Consider the following 10,877-nt stretch of genomic DNA (forward strand, 5'->3'; position numbering starts at 1 on the left):
GTCATGAATGTGTGATTAAAGTTGCCTTGATTGCATGAATAAAGAAGACCGTCTGAGCAGCCCTTGAATTTGAAAAATAATTCACCTTTAAATGCCCTGAATATTTATCTAAAGGATTTATCTTTAGTAGTCTTAATTACCTAAGTTAGTTTGAACCTAAAACTATTCAGGATTATGTTAGGATTAAAATTTCTTAATTTTACATATTTTGCATGGTAGGAGCATAATGGGTTTCTAAGGGCTAAAAGTAAGTTTTGCTGCTGCAAATTATTGCACTGATGTAGTAGCACTGCAGGAAATGTTGACTAGATGTTGTAGCAGTCATATAAGTTCCAGATAATTGGTAAAACAATCTAGATTGGGACAGGAGGCTCATAAAACTATCATTTGGTTGTATAACACTTGAAACGTGAACCTTTCATATTGTGTGATGAAATTTCATCCAAGCTATAAAAGGGGACTACTTGGGTTGAAAAAGTGTGACAATTGTGAGAGATCCAAAGTACCATTTTCCACGTCATTTCTTTTCAAGCCATGGAAGCCTAAGTCCTCTAATAGGGTTTGCTACATCACAAGGGAAGCTTGCTAAGGATCTTTAACAGTCATTGGATCACCGTTAAATGCCTTCTATTGAGATAGGGGGTGACTAGAATAAGTAAACTATTGTTTGATGTTTATTTTAAATTTTTTATTTATTTTTGTGTTCACTTTGATAATTAGTTTATGAGCTTTGAACTTCATGGTTCTAAGTAGAATTATTTGTAATTAGGCATATAGTATTTCCTTTTAAACCAGAAATAGTTTCATTCGATTTGCTATATACATTTGTGAGCATTGGTATAGCTGAGTAGCTTAAGTACACTGAAAAGTGTTTAGCCGATTGATTAGTATTGTTAATAGTTTGAGCATTTAATTAATGATAGTAATTAAATTAGTTCAAATAGTTTTAATCAATATTGATTACATAGATTAGGTATACAATGTTTGCACAAAATTTGGAAGTCATAATATCATATCCTTTATTCGATAGATGACCAATTGCTTACTGGAACGCTGTAGCATGAACTGGTATATTTCGTTATTGATTACAATACTTTCTCTCTTGCATCTCAGTTCTTTAATAAATCTTACCATTAAAAATTCTAATGACCACACTCTGCTCCCTGTGGGTTCGACATCCAAAACTCTCTTAATTTCCACTTTATTACTTTATTTGCGATACGTGCAATTGTGTGACTACTATATCATTTTTGTAGCATAAAGTTTTTAGCGCTATTGACAAGAGCATCAGTTTGATTTATAGTTCTCTTGTTTTCACTTGTTTGTTTTTTCTTTTGAAGGTGTTGTTTTTTGTTTTCACTAGTGTATGTCCTGAAGTGACGGAGAAGTAGAGCCATTTGATCCATAAATAGAAAGGACTTTTAGGAGATGTCACCGTAAAGCTACTGTGGTTAAATGAGGGAATGGTATTTTAGCCCGCTGCAGAATGGAGACCATGAGGAGTTATAAACTGGTATTAGAGCTGGGAAACTATATCAAAATGTAGATGATAATCACCCTCTTCGTAATCATCCAATTTTAGAATTTTTATGGAGGTTTGTGATTCTTTTATTCAGCAAGGTGTTCCGGATGAGGCCAGGAAGATGAAGCCATTTCCCTATTAATTGTATAGTAAAGCAAGGTTTTCGTTAATTTCACTCCCGTCAGGTGTTGTAGCATCATGGAATGAATTAGCACAGAAACTCTTAATGTGATTTAATCTATTAAATAAGAATGTTAAGCTTCGAAATAGTTTAACTTCTTTCAAGTAAATGAATGATGAAAGCTTGTATGAAGCATGGGAAAAATTTAAAGATTTGTTACGGAAGTGTCCTATGCATGGGTTCCCACATTGGACTCAAATGGAGATGTTTTATAATGGGTTAAAAATACACACTCATATGGTGGTTGATGCCTTAGCAAACAGAGCTTTTCTAGATAAGACATATAATAAAGCATATGATATCCTCGAAATAATCTCCACCAACAGTTGTCAATATCCAAATACACACAATACGTTTGGTCGACGTGGTGCTTTAGTAGTAGACTTTGAAGCTTTTAACTCTATGGATTCTCATATTTTAGCATTGACTAAAATTGTGAATAAATTGCAGAAACCAGGAGAAACGTATGAAGTCAAAGTCGCATCTCTTATTAGTTGTGTATATATTGTGGTGGTGACTATAACTTTGTTGAATGCCCCCAAAATCTGGAGTTTATTTCATATGTGTGGAATTATCAAATGAATGATAATGTGTTCGGTAATACATACAATCCAAATTTAATAAATGATCGTAATCTATCTTAGAAAAGTCTGAATCAACAATATAAACATCAACATTATACTCAACATAGTCAAATGCCACAACCCAGGCACATGAACTTGTTACTCAACCACAACAAAGGCAAAATTATCAAGGTCAATCTTTAAAATGAACTTCAACCTTAACACCTTCTAAATCCATGATGAAAGAATACATGGCGAGCCAATCTGCCCTATTAGGGGCTATAAAGAATCAGGTGGGAAAATGGCTAATGCTCTTAATAGTCTATTACCAGGATCACTACCTAGCTATACTGAGAGTCCTAAAAAAATGGTAAAGAGCATGCAAGGCCATTACCAAAAGAAGTGGAATTCATATGGATAACTTCCTATAAAGGATATATTTAGGGCCTTTTCACTTAAGTTATTGGTTATCTTAAAGCACATATAGGTTCATATTAACACATTTAGGAGTATATAATTGCATTTAGTGCTTTGAACTTGCAATGACAAATTATTTTGTAAATTATGTTATTTTATGGGGAATGTATGGTTTGGATGTTGATGTGTATGTTTTAGGTGCAAGGGTATACGAAGAAACTTGCCCTGGCGAAGTGAAAAGAAACATGCCATGGCATTTCTGGGCACAAAAAATGACAAAGAAGTTGAAGATGTCTTCACACTAGGACAACTATCATTTTTATCACATGTTTTCTATTTTTAACCACCTTGTTGGGGACCACTGACACCTTTTTACTACCTTTCCCATGAGGGGAATGTACCATAGGGTACTAATGGAATTTTGGCACATAACCCTAGGATATTCCTCTAGTATAAATAGAAAATGTTTCCACGAAAAAGAAAAATCTTTTGGAGAAAAAGTGAGGTAGGGGATAGTGAAAAGAGGGCCTAAAAATTTCCATTTTGTTTTCCTTTTCATCTTCTTGGTGGTAACCTCCATATCCAATCTAATGGGAGTCGCAAGCTAGGTGTTCGAGAGGAACTGTTGTCGCTAAGGTGTCATTCGTGGTGGTCCGATGAGCAATTGGCAGCGCTAGTTGGGAGTTTCCTCCACTCATATGATTTTATTTTCATTTGATTACTTGAGTTGTATGGAACGAATTATTCTTTTGGATATTTTAAACCCCACAATGAACTAAACCGTATTTGGTGTGGGTTTTTTATGGATGATTAAGTGTTTTTCCTTAATGAATGGTTGATGCTTTTATGTTTATCACTTGTTTTGTTCATTCTTTCGAATTACTTAAGATTGTAGGAGGCATGAGAGTGTCCATTTCTTGATTATATTACTTAGTTTTTTAGAAAAATTAAGTTAAAGATCCTTAGTGTTCGATAGAAACTAGGGAAATATCAACGTGAACAATGGATTTTATAAAATGACTAGAGCCTAATCCAACATTAGTGTTTGAGAGAAAATAAGGCATGATTTCAACAACTAATAGGAGTTGAGATGATTCAATAGATTAGATGTTGATGCATCAGGTCTAGAGGATTTGTCGTGGCATTCTTATCTATCAAGTTCCATGCCTTGAGATAGCGTAGGGACACTCTAATTGAACTATATCGAGAAAGTGATCCATATAAGTTAAAACGATTCTAAAAGTTAAGCATTAGGATTCCCTAGTGACCCCATCAATCATATCAACATAATGTATCATCTCTAAACATCATCAAAAAATATCCATAAAGATAATTATATCTCTTTAACTACCTTGAAAGCATATCAATGCATAGAAAATAGTAAAAAACATAAAACATAATTAAAGCATTCACGAATGGCTAAGTTCAACACAATGCATCATCCACAAAAATTAATTACAACTAGGTATGCTTGTTACTTACTTATCTCTAACGAAGGCAATAATAGGGAAGGATTCTTCTTGATCGACGATACTGGTCAATAAGCTTGCAGGCTCGTGCAGTACTCCGCATCAGAATCAAACCTCCATGGCAAGTGGAGATAAGAAGAAACTAAAAAAGAATATGAAGAAAAATTGAAGAAGAAGTCTCAAAAATATGAATGGATACCTTATTTAAGTTCAACAAGTCAATGTATCCTTTAATAAGAAAATTATGATTTTTCCTATATTTTTTAGGCATCATGCAGCTGTACTGATAAGCTATTCAAATCCAAAAAAAAAAACCATAATTGTCTATTGATTCATCTGTTACCTCTTAGCATCCACTCAGCATCCCTTGCAAATGTTGCAACATCAGTGTACCAGTTTATAACATAAAACATTAAAATCAACCCAAATTCCATCAAATAACTCATTTGATGTAAATAATGATAAATATAAAAAATGATCCTAAAATGATCCTAAATAATGATCCTAATATGACCCTAGGTAAAAATATAATAAAAAGATAACTCTTTTCGAGAGTTATCACATACATTTTGGTTTCTCTCTCGTTGGCTTTATCGAAACTTTCTCTTAGATAGATTTGGTCTTTATGAACTTGGTTTGGTGAAAGTGACGTTCAAGTAATTGTCATCGCCTAATGTGTGAATCTATACCAGCTGGTATACCCGTCATGTACAACACGCCTATCGAACTACCAAGGCTCTCAAGTAGTAAATGGCTGATATGCTTCGAAATAACATCGCAAAGAACTTTACCCTTATAATTTTCAACAGAGAAAGCAATAATGACTTGCTTGGTCACTTTGAGTTCACCTTCTTCATTGAGCCACTGTAACTTGTAGGGTTATGGATAATTTGTTGTTGCTGACCAAGTTTATCTACCATCAAAGTACTACCAACATTAGTTCACTGCCATCTAAAAGGACAAAACATACATTTCCTCCTTTGTGTCAGCGAGTGTGAAAGATGTTCTCGCATTGTTCATTTCCTTCATTGATTATATGCTTAGACTCTTGTTCATGATAAGAGCCTTTCCTTCCACAACCTGCTCTAACTCTTCTTCATCTTCTTGAATAACAACATCTTCATTCTTATTTTCCTCATGATCCATCTTGACTTCTCCATCATCTCGAAGAAGTATGGTGTTACGGTTTGGACATTGACTTGCAACAAGTCCTCACCCCAAACACAAGAAACTTTGGATCTCTCGGGATCAACTAGGAACGGCCATACTCTTACCCTTACTGGTTTTAGTAATGGTCTTGCTTCCTTTGGGTGGTAACTACTTTCGTTGGATGGTAATGGAGGATTCCTCTTTTAAGAATTATGCCCCCATTTTAATGTTGCACTCCCATATGAACGTGTAGCCCCCTTTTGTTTAAGTTTCTTAAGTACTTTCATGGCAATATGCAATATTTCTTCCATCTCAGTGTAATTATGAGAAAAATAGAAAAATGCAAAAATAAGAATGCAAATTATGCAATGCAAATGCATGTACGAAAAGGGTGTTAATCAAGAGTGATCATATTAAAACAGCTTTCATTGAACACGGAAGTTTCGATACATCAAACAAAACTTTACACATAAGGGATAGCTTTCACTCCTAGCTTCTTTATCTCCTTAAAAAGCCAAGTTAATTTACATTCTTTCTCAAGAGTTGAGTTGTCAATCTGCTTCAATTCCCTTGTAAAGCCAGCTAAGTCTACCAGCTTATGAGCCACATTGTTTGCTTAGGCAGCAGCTTATTCCATGAAATTATCATTTTCTTGTATCTTACATGCCATCACTCGGAGTTATATACAATGTTGCTCATTCTCCCTTGTAAGAGAACCTTTGTGTTCAAGAAGTTCTTGTACAAGATCTCCATAATCATCTACCATCTTCATCAACGTATTGTACTTAACTCTAGTGGCTTTTAATTCTGTATCATTCTCATGCTGATGGATCTGATATGATGCTTTCATGTTGGCTATGACCCTTCTTTACATTTGATTTTTAGCTAGATATTTTTCCAAATTGATGATGGTTGTATTGTGCATTTCTTCTTCAACCCATAAACCATGATAAAACTTCTTAGCTCGACCTTCATATATCATGACATTTATATTCCATTGCTCGACATCATTTTTCAACTTAATAACCCCTTTTGTCCATTCTTCTGGGTGTATCTTATGTCAGCATTTTGAAAGGCTTTACTGATCTTTTGGAAATCCTCACTCATGGTTTTCATCTTTGTACTCAATTTCTTGTTTTCATCCTTTAAATGACGTATTTGAGCCTCGTTCATCAGTAAATCTTCTTCCTTCTGGACACCCCTACTGATATTCTTACCTTTGAACACTTTTGGTATTAACATAGCAGGACCTTCAGTTACCAAACTAGGCCGATCATTTATCATAAACTCTAAGATTCCATGATCCAAAAGACATTTGACTCAATGTTTGAAGGTAATACAATTCTCAATGGAATGTCATTGAGCTCCGGTATGATATTCACAATGAACACTGATGTCATACCAATTTAGATACAGAGGTTCCCAGGGTTTCACATAATGCGGAGCAGCTTCTGACGCTTCAAATAGCTTTTCGTACAACTCCTTATATGATATATGGATAGTATTAAAATGAGAACCACCTTTTATCTTGGATTGAACTTGAGTTTTTGACGTTGGGAGCAGACTAAACCTTGACGATTTCAGATTGCATAATTTCTTCTCATTTGTAGGAATTTTTATAGTTGACACCATTTCCTGGGTATTTCCATATAACTTGTGAATACAAATGATTATGTAATTTCTCAAATTGGTTATGATCAGAAGTCCCTTGTTTATTTGAGATTGAAGGATTATATTCATTGAACTTTCTCTCTTTTTGTACAAGATTTTCTTTTCTTTTGGCCAAAATAGATATTCTGCCCATCATCTTGTACATTTGCTCTCTTATTTCTCATATCTCATTTTACTCTTCAACGGGCATACGATCTTTGGGTGCATAGTTCTCCTCTATCTTCGTAGTTCTCTCAGGATGACATTTCTTGGCTTCGTCATAGTTTACTTGATCATAAAACTCTTTGTCCATATATGAAAACCTTTTAATTTGATGACCACTCTCGAATCAATACCTTCTAATCATGTAATGATCATGCAATGCAAACAAAAGAAATCAATATAACAAGTTAGAACAAAATAAAATGCATATAAAAAAAGAAAAAAAAAGAAAAAACTAAAATACTTAGTAACAATTGATGGAAAGAAAAGATCTTATTCAACATGGTATCTATATATGTATCCTAACCTCATGCTTTCTAGTTCCATGCTTTTTTTGGAAAAATAAACCTAAATGCATGATTTCTAGTTCACATGAATTTATTCAGAAAAAATAAAATAAATTAAAAGACGAAAGTTAGAGTTTATTTCTCCTTTGTGTACACCTATTTGGGTATTTACAGATAGAGTTTCAACATTGTCTTAGATCGGGTGAATTTTTATGGTTTATTATCTGCAGAGTTTTGGTTCTAGGAGTAAAGGTACTCGAATTATCCTTGTTGGTGCCCTCTTGGGTTGCCAAACCCTCAATCCTGGTCTATTATAAGCCTAAGCGGATCGAGTTCAATTTGAGATGGCATATTTCCCTATGCATGACAGGAAGAATAAATCCTCATGAAGACATAGGGTATATGAACCCCGAAAGCTACTTGCTAGGTCTGACATGAAGAATAAATTCTAACGAAGACATCGCTTTCATTCCCACTTAAAAGGGAAAATTGCTCGAGTATAGAGCTTATGTTTATGTAATGCAAGTGTTGTGTGAGGAGAAATTCTCAAACCTTTGACAAACAACCACTTTAAAAAAAATAAAACCTAGTATCTGAAAATCAATCAAATATTAATATACAAGAGTATAAAATAAATTGAAAGAAATCAAAAGAATCATAAATTAAATAAAATTGAAATCTTAATTTCTAATTATAGAGACAATATATAATCGACTTAGGCTTTAACAGGTCCCCAACAGAGTCGCCAAGCTGTCGTAACCGATTTTCGTCCAGGCACAAATTTCTTTGGCGAAAATGTTACGTGAATAAATGAATGGTTTTTTAGGAAATGTTTCGGAGTCGCCATCGACCTTTTATGTTAGATAGGTCGAATACCTAAAAGCATCTTTTAAAAGAGTTTTTAAGGAAAAAATTATTTAAAAGATAAATCACTCTACGTATAACCAAAAATTCATTCTTTTTAGTAATAAAAAGGGATTCATGGTCAGTTACGTTTGGGGGATGATTAGCACCCCCATAACGCCCAAAATTGGTACCCATTGATTATAAATTGTCTCTGATAATATAAATTTAAGAATTCAAATATAAACTTAATTTATGATCCTACTATTTCAGATTCAATCGCATAATTTTATTTAAAGAAAATTCTAAAGAAAATAAAAAATATTCCAATATTTTCAATCGAAGAGAAATCAATCCCTAAAATGCTTTAGGATGAATACTTCTCTTTCCAACTGAAATAATAAGAATATGATAATTTCGCCCAAAAATTTTACATTAAAATAACTTGATTCGTCTAAATAAGCATATTTTATTTTTTAAAGTTTTATAAATAGGGTTTTTATTTATTTTAAAATATCAGAATATGACATCTAGTTACTTTAAGACAATCCTTTTTAATATTTAAAAATAAATAAATTTAAACCCTTTATATATATATATTTATTTGACTAAAATGGAATGAATAAAAAAATAAAAACAATATTTTAAAGGATTATATTTAAAATATTTAAACATAAAGGGTAAAATAAGATAAAATTTCAATTAAATAGTGACCAAAATAAAGAAAATTATAAGATAAAATTAAATTGCAGAATATATAAATTAATAGCCCTAAGTATAAATATTATAAAATATAGGTATTATTAATGTAATTTAACCATAATTAATTATTTGGGATTAAAATAAAAATTATTAAAATTATAGGGGCTAAATCTTGTATGTACCCTAATATATATATATATATAAATATTGGTATAGACTAAAATATAAATAAAATAAAATTCAAAAAACCAAATCGAAATGCACATAAAATCAATTCCAATGACTAAAATAGAAGGATGACAAAATCAGGTGATTGCGGACAGTGTTTTCCCCTTCCAAAATTACACAAACACTCCTCCATATGGGGGAGGGTATTTAAACCCAAATCTGACCCCAAAAAGGGCCTGAACCCTCATTTGCCTCATTTTGCTTCTCATTCTAAAGAGAAAAGCTCTCCCTTCTCTCTAAAAATTTCCTCACCGGAAGCAAACCGATCATCGATCTACAACCGTGCTCTGACCCCGATCGTCACCACCGGCCACCGCTCGTGGTGGCTGGAATTTACAAACTTACCCCAAATTGGAGCCCTATTTATTATAAAGCCCGATCTAAGGTTGTTTTAGCCTAAAACCTTACCAAACGTCTTAGATTTAGGATTATTATCTTCGACGTTTTGGTTCTCCAGTGGCTCGTGGAGGCTCCGATGATATGGTAAGTCTTATTTTCTCTCTTCTCCTATTTTATTTATGTTGCTGGTTGTTAGTTTTTTTGCTATCATGTCTTCGTGTTTCTTTCGTGTTTTGTTTGTTGTTGGTCGTGCATATTGTCTATGTTCGGTATGTTACTGTTTTTTTTTCTTCTATGCAGGTTCAGTTTTTATAGCCCTTGTTGATATTTCTCTCGAACCGGTCACAAGAGTGGCCCTCGGTGAGTCACCAAAGCTACGGTGGTGACTCACCATAGCGCAGTGACATGTATAGCCATCTGCTGCTTCTGGCGAGGCGACGGCTTCGTGACAGAAGCTAGAGCGTAGACGTGGAGGTGGCAGCATGATGATAACCCAAGGGTAATGATGAAACCCTAGGGTTTCTGCTGGACCATCTGTGGACCATTGGATCTCTCTAGATCCAGCGGTTGATGGTTGCTGGCGGTTGGAGAAGATGATGAAACCCTAGAAGGGTTTGGGTCATATGGGCTAGGATCAGATCTTGTTAGGCGTCACGGATTGTATCTGGATTTTGTAACTGGTCTGGGTCCCTTGTAAATTGGGCATGAAATATTTATTTGTAATTATTTATTATTTAATAATAATAATAATAAATAAATAAATAAATAACAAAAACTTAGTGTCTAAAATGGGTTTTAGGTATTACATTTATTGGTATCAGATCTTTCGGTTTAGCCATGTTTGGACATGGAAAGAGTTTATATCACGTCAAGAACATATATAAGCCACTAGGATGTCAAAGGTCTACTGGTAGCTGTATATATACTTTGATGATACTTATTAGGGAGTAAAGTTACTTTTTACTAATGTAACATAATTTTGACTGTGTTCAGATGTTGAAAACTAAATACAAAGGTAAGAAAGTTGATATTGTTGAAAATAGGGTCGAGATCAAAATCGACCCAAAAGAATCCGACATGACTTCAGTATCACGCCTTAGAAGGGTGGATGATGTTAGGGATTTTCCTCCATTATACGGAAGAAATGCCCCAGCGTTTAACAAAGTTTCTACATTTGATGAATCTATTAAAAAGTTTAAATGGATTACAAGATAAGTTAAATTGGAAGAGGATCTATAGAAGATTACTGAATCTAGTGATGACTCTAAGGTTTCTTCAAGTAAGCTTAAATAATTGAGGAATATT

At 33.6% G+C, this 10,877-nt stretch overlaps 1 non-coding gene across 1 annotated transcript; it reads right to left on the bottom strand.

Annotated features, from left to right (window-relative positions):
• Positions 1–1,778: 1,778 nt before the first annotated feature.
• LOC120205804 lies at positions 1,779–1,885 on the bottom strand. The gene has a single exon (XR_005524056.1). It is a non-coding gene; the product is annotated as a small nucleolar RNA R71 (small nucleolar RNA).
• Between the last annotated feature and the right edge of the window lie 8,992 nt (positions 1,886–10,877).

Source organism: Hibiscus syriacus, unplaced genomic scaffold (assembly GCF_006381635.1).
Source record: "Hibiscus syriacus cultivar Baekdansim isolate YM2019G1 unplaced genomic scaffold, ASM638163v2 tig00013040_pilon, whole genome shotgun sequence".
Taxonomy (NCBI): domain Eukaryota; kingdom Viridiplantae; phylum Streptophyta; class Magnoliopsida; order Malvales; family Malvaceae; genus Hibiscus; species Hibiscus syriacus.